Source organism: Echinops telfairi, unplaced genomic scaffold (genome assembly GCF_000313985.2).
Source record: "Echinops telfairi isolate 266 unplaced genomic scaffold, ASM31398v2 ScPeMD7_18;HRSCAF=68, whole genome shotgun sequence".
Taxonomy (NCBI): Eukaryota; Metazoa; Chordata; class Mammalia; order Afrosoricida; family Tenrecidae; genus Echinops; species Echinops telfairi.
This window is the reverse complement of record NW_022103915.1, coordinates 46,012,171-46,022,671: the sequence shown is the minus strand read 5'-3', so window position 1 is coordinate 46,022,671 and position 10,501 is coordinate 46,012,171. Positions and strand designations below refer to the sequence as shown.

The 10,501-nt window shown below is 38.5% G+C and overlaps 1 long non-coding RNA gene across 1 annotated transcript; it reads right to left on the bottom strand.

Annotated features, from left to right (window-relative positions):
- Positions 1 to 7,525: 7,525 nt before the first annotated feature.
- LOC123521445 lies at positions 7,526 to 9,140 on the bottom strand. Its single transcript, XR_006679890.1, has 2 exons — positions 9,103 to 9,140; positions 7,526 to 8,753 (listed from the first exon to the last, which is right to left on the bottom strand). It is a non-coding gene; the product is annotated as an uncharacterized LOC123521445 (long non-coding RNA).
- Between the last annotated feature and the right edge of the window lie 1,361 nt (positions 9,141 to 10,501).

The window sequence follows — 10,501 nt, the reverse complement described above, 5'->3', positions numbered from 1 at the left end:
TGGACTGGGTTGGGATGTTTTCTCAATGTACAATTGCTCTTGTATATAAACCTCTCTCTTATACACATATATGTGTCCAAGGATTTGTTTCTCTAGTCTACCCAGACTAACACAACAACACTTATATAAAACCCAAAGGGGAATATGCCTGGTCTTATGTGCCTAAGTGGACATTTTGACCTAGTTTCTATTCAGCATTTGGTGACCCAGGCAGTGTGCTATAGACTTTTGGAACTTTAGATTCTGTTCTTTCAAGGTGCACAACATCCTTCATAGGCCACACCAGGACTCCATGTGGAAACTCCACTAAGTGAACTGGGCTTGACCTCAACTTAACCATAGCCCTTGACCTTAATGCTAACGCTCCCTAAGAAGATGACTGCTTTCTCAACATTATATAACTGATGGTCATTGGACTTTGGTTCAGATTTCTTGCCTTGAGGGTGTCCAATGAATGATGACCTGGGATTACCATATATTTACTATTTAAATGTCCTCCTTGTTTTATTATGAAAGGTATTAATCTGGTAGGCATGGTTCTGCTGATGTTAGTGAATATTATTGAAACTTTTGCCCTATCACCAACTTCCACTGTTTGTGTAAATAGTGTCCAGTCACATACAAATTTAATCTATCAACAATTCATATATTGTGGTCTAAAGCCAGCCTATATGTGTATAAATTCCTTTCCTCAACACTGCTTTAAATTCTATACCATTGGCTAAATTAATAACACCATCAATAGAATTACCTTATGCCCTAAGGGGGTGATTGATAATGTCCTCTATTATAAAATGATAATGATGTCTCTAAGGTGAACCAGAGATATATGTAAACCATAATATCTGAATGGATTTGGGGCTTGCACTTGATCATAGCCTCAATCTAAAAATAGCTCCTATGTCACGGCCTTGTTCAGTGCTCGCCTGCCTAAAGGGATCACTGAAGATATGGGTGCTGCAGCAAAGTGTGGTGAGGAAATCCAATGGTGATAGGGTATCAGAAAGAATAGGATGTGGGGTCTTAATGGCTTACCTTCAAACAAGCAGCTATCAAAGTGAGGCTTCGATTAAGTCCACATGGAAGAAGCCCATCAGCCTGTGTTGTCCAAGGATTATAAACAATAAAATCCAAATCTGAAAGAGGATGGTATCAGAACTTACATTGTGAACACCCAGCTTATAGGACACTATGGATGACAGTGGACACTCAAAATTCATTTGCAGGGCCCACACATGAATTAAGCCTCCAGTGAATCCCCTCTGACCATAGTGCAGGGATGTGAATAGCCTTGTTATCAGACAGAGAACAATATTATCAGATAATGTTCAATGTCAATAGTCATTGTAAAGTTGATGATGGTAGATCTAGTTAGGTTAAAATGTAATATCTTATCATTTGATCTCCTTTTGATTAAGTTTAAAGTTGTTTCATTTTTATTTTATTTGTTTTCTAAGTGAAGGGAAATACACTTGGATTAAGCCTCTGGTGATTCCCCTCTCACCACAGGCCAGGAATGCAAGCAGCCAGCTGTCAAGCAAAGTGCATTGGGACATGGATTATTGCACATGCAGTTAGATTAACGTTTAATACCTTATCATTTGATCTCCTTTTTAACTCATTGTAAATTTGTTCTAGTTTTTAATATTTTCTTTCTTTTTTATTGAGGCTTACCTCTGTTTTATTTTGTTGTTGTTGTTGATAGTTTGTAAGCTTTTCTGTAGATGTAATTCAGGATAGATAAATCTATATAGATGGCCACTGCATCAATGAGTTCTTGGGTTATGGCAGGGGAGGTTACGGGGGACATAAGGAGCTGATAACAATGAGTATAAGAAAAAAAATGTTCTAAAATTGATTATGGTAATTATGGTAATAACACTTCTTAATATGATTGAACCATTGAATTGTATGATATGTGAATTATATGCCAATAAAACTCTTTTTAAAAGAATATTATGAAGAAATACTGGTAGTCCAGCAAATTTGAAAACCTGGAGGAAATGAATAAATTTCTAAAAACACGTTACTTACCTAACATGAACTGAAGTAGAAAACCCAAACAGACCAATAATAAAAGAAAAATTGAACAATTCATTAGCAAACTCCTAACCAAAAGAAAGTCTGGGCCCACACAACTTCATTGGTAAATTCTATCAAACATTCTAAGAAGAACTGACACAAATTCTACTTAAATTATTTCAGAATACAGAAAGATGAGAAACTCTCAAATTCATTTTATGAAGCAAGTCCAAGACAAAGACATTACTAAAAAAGATGATTACACATCAATATCCTACACATAGATGCAAAAACTCACAATACAATCCTAGCTAGTAGAATCCTACAACACACCAAAAAATAATAGTAATATATCAGGACCAAGTGGGGTTCAACACTGCATGCAATCCATCAGGCAATAAAACAATTGGCCTAGAAAAGGCCTTTAATAAAATCCAACAACCATTCCTGATAATAACACTCAACAAAATAGGAATAGAGAGGAAATTCCTCAATATCATAAAGGGCATGGATACTAAACCAGTTGCCAACATGAATCTCAAAGGAGAGGATCTGAAAGCATCACCCTTGCAAGCAGGAAGCAGACAAGGATGCCCTTTATCACACTCCTAGCACCAATGTGGTGCCTGGAGTCTGAGCACGTTCGACTTGACAAGAAAGCGAAAATAAAGGTACCCAAATTAGCAAATAAGAAGTGAAACTCTTAATTCACAGATGGCATGATCCTATATATAGGAGATTACAAAGACTTGGCAGAAATAACTGAAAGATCCCACGAAGTGGCAGGGTCAAAGGACAACACAGAAAAAAATGTTGGCTTCCTTCATGCTAACAAACAGACTCTGAAAAGCAAATCCGGAAAATATTAACACTTACAACAGCATTACGCAATAGCATTGCCATTTACAACAGCATTACGCAATAGCATTACCATTTACAATAGTCACTCAAAAGATGAAATACTTAGAAACAAATCTAATTAGAGAAGCAAAAGATCTGTACAAAGAAGATCAGAAAATATTGTTATAAGAAACCAAAAAAGGACCTAGAGAGAAGAAAGTACAATGCTAATAGACAGGAAGGTTTAAGATTGTGAAAACATCAATTGTACTTAAAGTGATTGAGGAAATGGCATGGCGGTGGTCGAATCTGATCTCTGCCTTCACAAGGAAGGGGGAGAATCCAATACCACACTAGCCCATGAGTGTTTGCCACGTGGCAGAGGTCAAACGTACCTCCACCTCTATCCTTCTCATGTCTAATCTGACACCAGCTCTTCTCACCCCACCCCACAGCACTCTTCTTTCCCTGCTGGATGTGAAAGTTTTTTGCAATGGCCCCACAAAAAAATACTCACGAGTAGGTGGGTGTATTAAGGAAATGACCAGGCTACAAAGTGGTAAGGATCCTGTCCTTTAGTCCACAGTGACTCTTTTCAGTCCTGCTTGCAGGCATGTCCCTCTGGACCTTGGCCTCTCCATCATGTGATCTTGTGGCCGCTGCCTCCATTGGTCAGGGAGCCCTCTGCCTCTGTGCCTCATTGCCTCATAGTCTCACCAGTTCTTTGCTCTCTCAGTGTGACTCCTTTGCTCTGTCTCATGGTTTCTGTGCTGTGGCTTCTGCCACCTCTGCCACTTCAGACAGGGATCTAGACCATGTTCTGTTGCTGACTGCTGTTCTATCTTGACAGTCCTAGAATCCCGAGATGGCTGTCTTGTAGCCAGATAAATGGAAAAAACTGACCATACCCTGTTGGTCTATACTTTATTAATGTGGTCCCACCCAATCATTTGGTGGAAATTAGAGAGAAATAGAGGAACTATAGGTAATTAATTTCATTTCACCCTAACAATCTACAATCCTAATGAAAGCCAAATTCCAATTCCAACATGACGCTTCAAAGAGATGGAAAACTAACTGCTCACTCTCTATGGAAAGGAAAGAGACGCTAGCTAAGAAAAGCACAATGAAAGAAGAACGAAGCAGAAGGTATGCTTTAGACCTCAAAGCAGTATCCTTGCTCTTCAACACTTTGAAGAGGTCTTGGGCAGCAGATTTGCCTAATGCAATATGTCATTTGATTTCTTAACTGCTACTTCCATGAGCATTAATTATGAATCCAAAGAAAAAGAAACGCTCCACAGCTTCAATCTTTTCTCCCCTTTTCATGAAGTCATATATCTGTCCAGTTGTGAGGATTTGGGTTGTTCTGTTTGTTTGTTTATATTGAGTTGCAATCCATTCTGAAGGCTGCAGTCTTTGATTTTCATCAGCAAGTGCTCCTCACTTTCAGCAAGCAAGGTTGTGTCATCTGTGTATTGCAGGTTGTTAATAAGCCTGCCCCCCACCTTGATCCCGAGTTCTTTTCCATTAATCTAGCTTCTTGGATCATTTGCAAGGCATACAGAATGAGTAAGTATGATGAAAAGATGCAACTCTGAGGTATACCTTTCCTGATTTTAAGCAACTCAGAATTTCCTTGTTCTGTTAAAATGAGGCAAATACTGCAATATACAAAATCCTGCAACCATTGGGATCTACGAGTAGAGGCTTGGATAGATACATATGTTGCATAGGTTGGAAAGGAAGAGTATACCAACGTATACCCTGTTTCCCCGAAAGTAAGACATCCCCCGAAAATAAGACCTACTTACAGTTTTGCCTCTTGCTGAAATATAAGGCATCCCCCCCAAAATAAGACTGCCCCGAAAATAAGGCCCCCAGAAGCTACCGTAACTCTGGGCTCTGGACCATAGCAGCAGGAGCCACTGCGCAGCCCACTGTTGACAGGAGCGCAGCCGGATCAGACAGTAAGTGCGAGGTCTCTTTTAATAAAACAATAAACAATAAATGTGTACCATATTCTTCTTCATGGAAAAATAAGACCTGCATCTTTGGGAGCAAAAATTAATATAAGACACTGTCTTCTTTTCAGGGAAACAGAGTATATATTTTTTTCACAAAGGATAATATATATGTATATATATGAATATGTATGCATAGTTTTCACCACAGATATGTGTATGCATATATTTCCTCTTGTTGCAAATATATTCATGAATTTGGAGGAGCATCCAGGGTACAAAGTTTTGAAAAATCCTTAGATATAATCCGACACCTTGAGGGAAGGTGTTCTGCGCATGGGGATCAGGACTAGAGTCTCAGGGAACACAAAGGTCAATCACCATAAGCTAGTTCACCAAGACAGTGTTGGATATCCTAATTTGGTGAGTAACACCTGGGGTCTTAAAGGCTCATGAGTGGCCATCTAAGGTGCAAGTATTGGTCTCCCCCAACCAGTGGAAAGAAGTGTGACAAAAAAGCAAAAGACACGTAGAAACAATCCATCCAATGGACTATTGGGCCACACACAAGCATCAGTTTCCACAGCCCTGACACTGCACGAGCCTAGCTAATTTCTCTGTAAAGGATTACATTAAGAAGGTCCTAGATTGAGGAGGCAAATGTGGAACAGAGTTCAAAACCGAAAAAGATGCCTGGCTTACTGGTTGGACAGAGACAGACGGGATCCCCAAGACTCTGACCTTACTCCTCAGGTCTAGTCCTAACCTCAGTTCTCTATTAGAAGAACCAACCACTTAAGATCAAAGGGGCTTCCTATACTCAAGGACAGAGGGTTAGGAAAGAAGTAACAGTGAGGACAGGACATACAGGGAAGACGTCAGATAAAGGACGGTGCTTGAAAAGGTTGCAATAGATGAGTTGAATCAGAATGTGTATGAATTGTTGGATGTAAAACTATGATCTGCTTTGTAATCCTTTACCTAATTCATGGTAAAAACTTTTTTGCCAATTGTTTTATTATTCTGGTACCCTTTTAATGCAATAGGAATTTTAGGTTCAGCTTTGTACATTTCTGAAAAACAAAACAAAGGCAGCTTTGGTTTTGATAGGTTTTTTAAAATTATTTATTTTATTTTAGTCATTTTATTAGGGGCTCATACAACTCTTATCACAATCCATACATACATCAATGTGTAAAGCACATTTGTACATTCATTGCCCTCATCATTCTCAAAACATTTCCTCTCCACTTAAGCCCCTGGCATCAGCTCCTCATTTTTTTCCCCTCCCTCCCCGCTCCCCCCTCCTTCATGAACCCTTTATAATTTATAAATTATTATTTGGTCATATCTTGCCCTGTCCGACGTCTCCCTTCACCCACTTTTCTGTTGTCCGTCCCCCAGGGAGGAGGTCACATATAGTTCCTTGTAATCGGTTCCCTCTTTCCTACCCACTCTCCCTCTACCCTCCCAGTATCGCCACTCATACCGCTGGTCCTGTAGGGATCATCCGCCCTGGATTCCCTGTGTTTCCAGTTCCTGTCTGTACCAGTGTACATCCTCTGGTCTAGCCAGATTTGCAAGGTAGAATTCAGATCGTGATAGTTGGTAGGGGGTGGGGGGTGGTGGCGGGGGAGGAGGAAGCATTTAGGAACTAGAGGAAAGTTGTATTTTTCATTGCTGCTACATGGCATCCTGACTGGCTCATCTCCTCCCCGAGACCCTTCTATAAGGGGATGTTCAGTGGCCTACAAATGGGCTTTGGTTCTCCACGCTACACTCCCCGCCTCATTCACTATGGTAAGATTTTTTGTCCCGATGATGCCTGATACCTGATTCCTTCGACCCCTCGTGATCGCACAGGCTGGTTTTTGACAGGTTTTATAGTGAAGCTGTAGGTCAACTTTAAGTGTATTACCAGCCTAACAATATTGGTTCTTCCATTTCATGAGTCTTTCCACAATTTAGAGCCTCTTTAATTTCTTTCTATTTTGTTTTGTTGTTTTTAGAGTGTGCTTTGTACTTTGTTAAATTTATTCTGAAGTATTTTAGTATTTGTGAAGTTATTATAAATCAATTGCTTTCTTAATTTCATTTTTAGGTTATTGCTAGTGTAGAGAAATGCAATTAAGTTTTGTACCTACCAGTGGTAGGATTCAAATAATTTAATAACTGATCCACTGCCCTAATGACCATTTTAAGTATAAAAAAAGATATACCAAAAGGTAGTTTATTATTTCAAACAATTAATACTTAAATAAGAACAATAAAACTGGAACACAAAACTAGATTATAAAAGTTTAAAAATATTAATAGAAGATTATCAAATACTATCTGGCAAAAATAATAAAACTATATTTAAGGTATTTCTATATTGTTTCTTGATTGGCATCCTCACTTGCAATAGTCTTTGCTTTTATCCAAACAGCATCAACTGTATTATTTATCTGTAAACATCTTTGCACCATAGGAGTAGGACCCCATTCCTTTAGACAAACAAAAAGACAAACAGGTGACTTCTCTTCTCTGAACATATTATATTTATCTTTGAAAAACCCTTTTCCATTTCTGCTGAACTTACAGCAATTGTTCTGACAATATTTTTAGCTCTTTGAACACTTTCAGGAATTTCAGAATTCACTCATAAAATCTCATGGGAATTTGGGGCATAGCACAAAGCTGAAACAGATGACAGCAAATCAACGACTGGCTGGTATTTTTATTCTTGACATTTTATGTTTGTTTACTGAAGTAACAAACACAAGGGAATACAAATGTACTATTTCGTCAAAAGTATAACGAGTTTTATTAAATGAGTAAATCGATATTACAAGCAGAGACCCATCTAATTTTTTAAACCTCTGGATGGAATGAACATTATTACGGGTGCTTAGAATACACTGTTGCACAGATGCACGTGAAAAAAGAGCAAGGAATGTAAATTTGTGATTTCCACATTGGGCAGCTGCCTAGCTGCCCGCCTTAGAAAGAACACCGAGTACAAGTGCCATTTGAACAAGCGCTTTGCAGAACTCAACCAAAATCAGGTATCAGTTGTGCTGAACTGGTGTGACCGGCTGAATTGCATCATTGTTTTGCATATTGAAGCACTTTTTCAAATGAGGATATTCCTTTGTATTCCTAGCTGAGAGGTTTGGTCACGAAAGGGTTTTCTCAAATGATTTTTTGGTGTCAAATAGAATTATTATGGTTTTAGTTTTTTATCTCCTACTAAATCAGTGTAATACATTGGTTTTCAAATGTTAAAATAATGTTACATTCTTATGATAAATCTCAAATGACTATCCCGTTTATGTGTTGCTGGATTTGACTTGCTTGCACTAGGTTGCAGGGTTTGCATCTATACTTACAAGCATTATTGGTTTGTGGTTTTCTTTCCCTGTGTAGTCTTTGGGTTTGGCATCAGGGTTATACTGACACAAGATGAATTTGGAAGAGTTCTGTACCATTGTAATTTTTGGAAGAATTTGTGGAGCATTTTGTTAATTCTTCCAATATTTGGTAGAACATCAGTGAAGCTATCTGGACTTGAGCTTTGTGAGGTGAGAATTTTAAGAATTAAAAATCTAATCTCCTTACTCTTCTAGATGTATCCAAATGTTTTATTTCTCCTAAGTCAGCATCAGCAGGACACTTGTCTGTAGGAATTTTCCCATTTCGTGGAAATTAATTTGTTACATTCAGTTTCTTTTGTAAAATTGGAAGTGGCATTCCATCTTTCATTCTCTATTTTAGCATGTTGATTCTTGGTTTTAGTTAACTTTGTTTAACCCAAGGGCTTAACAAACATTAATTAGGCTGAATAGACAGAGTTCAGAATTCCATCAACTTAATCAGATCAAGCACAGATGAAGCTTTTTCTATATAAACATCGCTCCTTGAATGCCATTCATCTTCATCGAAGACCTAAAAAAGAAAAAGCCAAGTTACCTTCTCTCCACATATTCAAAATACAACTGTTATCGATACTATTCCAACAAGAGAATGATGGGAGACACATAGTGGTCGTGGATCCACCCAAATTCTAAAGCCCAACTGGGCACATATGCCATTTATTAGATGTTGGGTCAGTGTATTAATCTGGGTTGACTAGAGAAACAAATTCAAAGACACTCCTATATGTAAAAGAAAGAGCTTTATATCAAAAAGTAATTGTATATTAAGAAAACAACCCAGCCCAGTCCAGATCAAGTCCATAAGTCTAGTATTAGCCCATAAGTCCCATACTAGTCCAAAAATCCTTCTTCAGACTCACGCAGTCACATGCGATGATGCAAAATGCAGGAAGATCACAAGCCTGTGGATGCAAAGTCTTGCGGATCCAATGGCTGTGGAAGTATCTCAGTACTGGCACAGGTCTCCGTGTGGCTTCTCCGGCTCTCCTAGTGTGGCTCTGCACAAGAAAGGTGAAGCAGAAAGAGAGTGCTCTTGAATGTCTCAGCAAATCTCTGCATGCTTGTCAACAGGAAGACCAGGCAGAGAGAGAGAGAGGAAGTTCTCAGAATCCTCATGAGAAGGCCATGCCCACAATGAGGTATCATGAAGCTGTGACCTGATTAACAGGCTAAGCAACAGCCCTTCACTCTTAATACCCTCAAATTGACATGAGATTATGTAATTACCACAGTCTGTTGACCTAGGAATGATTCTCTACAATTCTTGACTGTGTCTCCTAAGTTCCTAAACTGTGAATTGCACAGTCCAACAACAACGACAAAAGGCATTTTTCGGTGTCTTGGTTTTCAGGCCTGTTTCTGGGGACATTTGGGGCACTGATTCAGAAAATTGCATTGGCTAGACCACATCAACTCTAGTTTCTGAGATATAGTCTTTCCACTATATTTTCTGCTTTTAAGTTATATTACTTTATCATCTTAGTTTTAAATATGAGAAGACTTCAAACCCACAAACTATAGGAGAAGACTAAAGATAAGAAATATTTTTAAAAGAATTAGAAATTAAAGGAACTCCACGGGAAGCTGTCTATGAACTCATGGTGGCTAGTGGGTTACACACTGAGGTCAGTGGGTCAAACCCACCAGTCACTCTGCAGAATTTATAAGACTTAAAGATTTGGAAACCCCCAAAGCAGTTTTCCTCTGTCCTATAAGGTCACTGTGAGTCAAATTTATTAGATGCAGCAGGTTTTTCATTTTGGTATGGGAAACTGTGCACTATATTTAGAGACTGCAAGTTGGATATATCTATATTGCAAGTTGGATATTGGTAAGAAAGAACACAGCTGGAGAAGAGTGGAAAATAAAAAAGAAAATTGAAAAGACACATATATAAAAGGTGTGAAGGCAATTTACTCACTTCCATGAGTCAATGCTGACTCATGGTAACCCTCTGTGGGTGCCCAAGACTGTAACTCTTTGTGGGAATAGAGAGCACAATCTCTCTCCTGCAGAGCTGCTGGTGGTTTGAACTGCTGACCATACGGGTCACAGTCCAATGCATAACCACTATCCCACCGGGGCTCTGAGGGCAATTTAGAGTGTTAAAAATATGACTTCATAGCAATTTTCATAAATAATGTGAACCTCTAAAATTTTCTTCTTCAAATTATGAAGTAAATATTTCAGAAAACATTTTAATATATAAAAGTCAATGGATAATTCATGTTAAGTGTTTCAGAGGTAAGGTTGACTCTA